The 3,378-nt window shown below is 36.7% G+C and overlaps 1 pseudogene; it reads right to left on the bottom strand.

Moving 5' to 3' along the window:
- Positions 1-1,755: 1,755 nt before the first annotated feature.
- On the bottom strand, positions 1,756-2,797 carry LOC108490918 (annotated as a pseudogene).
- Between the last annotated feature and the right edge of the window lie 581 nt (positions 2,798-3,378).

Genomic DNA, 3,378 nt, shown 5'->3' with positions numbered 1-3,378 from the left:
TAGTAGCAAAAACTGAGTCTTTTTGTAAGAAATAGTATATTTTAAAATGAAATGGAAATCTTTTTTAAAGGCTAAAAGCTCATTCAATTTTATGTCTCACAGGGCTTATATACTGAGTTCAATATTATATAACTATTAATTCAACTGTGAACTTAAAAATTTACAGCCAAATTTGAAAGAGATGCATCCTACCTCAGGAAAACGTTATTGAATATGTCAATTGTGTTGTAATGATATGCTTCTTCTAAGTATGTTGTTATTAAATAAATCATTTTTAAAAATTAAAAAAAAAAACTACCTTCTAATCTGTGTGGAGTGATGAAAACTATAGGCAAAAGGTGCTATTCCTGCAAGTCAGTGCTGTTCAAGAAAGGAAATCTTAACCATTGCTTTTCCCTTTGAAATGTGATTCTTCCTGACCTACGGCATATGTCTGTGGTGACAGAGGTAGAACAGCAATAGAAACTTGCTTAATTTGTTGTAAAATGTTTACATTACTATTAAACACAGGAGCTTCTCTCTCATACCATTAGTTATTACTAATCTAAAAAAGTAGAAAATAGTGCATAGTACAATTTAATTTATGAATTCCCTTGTGATACTATTCATAGAACTTTTTAGTATGAAAAGTGTTCTTAACTAAATGACCAAGGTTTATGCAGTCATATAAGCATCTGATTCATCAAAACAAACCAATACCTACTTGCAAAATTGTATCATCAAATTATTTGAATTCTTCTGAATATATATATCTATATATAGATACATACGTACATACATACATACATGTATATATGTACATATATGGAAAGAATGGGAGGAAGACTCTTGAAGGGAGAAATGAATGAGAGGGAACTTTAATTGTACCCACTGTAAAGGTGTCATTCCATGTATGACTAACTTAATATGTATGGAAGAATGTATTATTGCAAGCTAAGGAGTATGTAATTATATGCGATTACTTAACGATTGCTAGTTTTTTGTCTAAAAAGGAAAATAGATTAATAAGTACAAGATGGAAAATAACAGTTAGACTAATACCCTCCTATTAATCACCATAGACGTTTAAAAATATAATACAAATTTTAAACATGAAATCAAATATCACATATATAATTTTTTAATTTTCTAAGAAAATGCAATTTTGAATTCCATAGATGTTATTACTTATTAGAAAATGTATGACTTCTCTCACAAAAACTGCATACACACATATATTTATTTAGTTACCAAATATTAAAACACAGAAAGTTTGGAATATTTAAAATATTAAGAACAAAATGTCAGAACATGAATTTGTTTCTTTTTTTTTTTGAGACAGGGTCTCCCTGTAGCTCCAGCTGTCCTGGAACTCACTATGTAGACCAGGCTGGCCTTGAACTCACAGAGATCCACCTGCCTCTGCCTCCCGAGTGCTGGGATTAAAGGCGTGCGCCACCACGCCCAACTGTTTCATTTTTTGATGTTTGTGAGTGTTGTGCTTGCATAGTGTGAGTACAGCAATGCCTGTAATGTCTACAGAGGCCAGAAGATGGTGTCGGATCCCCTGGAACTGGAGCTATGGACAGCTGTTGGCTGCCGTGTGGGTGATGGAATTCCAACCCACCTCCTCTGGAAAAGCAGTCAGTGCTCTTTACCCTTAACCACTTAACCAGATCTTCATCCCCTCAGCTACTTTTTATAATGGGAAAATAGTCACCAAATTGTTCAGCTGTCTAACTTGCTTGTTCCTGTAAAAACTAAATATTGAAAATATTATGATTTATAAACACAAAATCTAGCATATATTGAGTTAATGCAAATGTTACTAAGTGAAGTCTTGATGTTAGGATGGGGGGATCTGTACTCATTTGAAGTTAACATGAGGAGTGCTTCATTTCCATCACTCTTCACGGCTTCTTTTACCTCCTTGTTCCCGAGACTGTAAATCATCGGCTTTAACATGAGAATCACTAGCGTATAGAACACAGAAACCACCCTCTCTTGTTCTACAGAGTACTGGGAACTTGGCTGTGAATGTAACTAAAACTTAAGGTGCCGTAAAATATGGTAACAGCAGTCAGGTGTGAGGCACAGGTGGAGAAGGCTTTCTGTCTTCCAGAAGCTGATCGGATTCTCAAGATAGCCACAGCAATGAACAGATAGGATATGATCACAATCCAGAAAGTGCCCATGGCAATAATGCCAGAGAAGATCAAGAGCAGAAACTCATTCATGGAGGTATCAGAACGTGACAGCTTCAGCAATGGTGGGACATCACAGAAGAAGTGACCCACAACATTAGGCCCACAGAACCATAGTCTCCCCAAGCTTACAGTGTGTGTCAGTGAGTTAACCATTCCACCTGTGACAGACCCAATGACCAGCACCGTACACTTTCCCTTAGACATGGAGACTGTGTACAGCAATGGGTTGACAATGGCCACATAGAGCTCATAAGCCATCACTGACAACAAGAAGCCTTCTGTGGTGATGAGCACCCCAAAAAACAAGTGCCGTACAATGCAGGCAGAGAAGGAGATGGTTTCCTTCACCACTCAGAAGCTGATCAGCAATTCGGGTGCAGTGACTGATGAATAGACACATCTACAAATGAAAGGCAGCTTAGGAAAAAGTACATGGGTGTGTGGAGCTTTGGGGCGATGCAGATTAAGAAAATCATACCCAGATTTCCCACCAAGGTTACAGTGTAAATTACCAGGAATAAGACAAAAAGTACCATCTTCAGTTCAGCACAGTCAGTCAGTCCCAAAAGAATGAACTCAGTAACTTAAACTGCAGAATTCTCATCAGCCATAACTTTTCTTAAAACCTGGTGTAGGAAAGGTAAGGGATTAGAATTGGCACAGAGAACACGAAGTTCTTTAAACCAAGAAGAGATAGTCACACACTGTGTAGTTAGATACATAAATGTAGTTTGGGTGGACCTTAAATTTTTCATTTAAAGTATCTGGAACTTTCTTGATTTTGTTCAGTGAAAAAGGTATGATTTTTTGCATAGGAAAATGCATGAGCATATTTTGGCTCTCAAACATTTTAGCGCATCTCTGAGGTGTCTGCCTCTAAAGGAAAATAACGCACAAACAAGGGACTCAATGGTGGTTGAAGGGCAGTGAAAAAATTGACCAAGTTCTCTTTTAAAAGTCTTCGTTTTGAATATAGAATGAGTTAAGAACAAAAATCTAGAACCAGTTATACCGTTGATTATGCGGATATTTGAATTTATGATTCAACCCTTGTAAGGAGAAAAATAGATGTTGAGGGGACAGGATGACAAGGATGGTGACAGGATACTCTCTAAAGTACACAGATCCCTTCCCTCTTCTAAGATTTTTCTCATAATGGTGACAAAGTGCAGCCATCTTAGAAGAATTCACA

This window comes from Nannospalax galili, unplaced genomic scaffold, assembly GCF_000622305.1.
Source record: "Nannospalax galili isolate Female #2095 unplaced genomic scaffold, S.galili_v1.0 scaffold1677, whole genome shotgun sequence".
Lineage (NCBI taxonomy): Eukaryota > Metazoa > Chordata > Mammalia > Rodentia > Spalacidae > Nannospalax > Nannospalax galili.
Note: the sequence above shows the minus strand (reverse complement) of the source record. Positions and strands in the feature narration are given on the sequence as shown.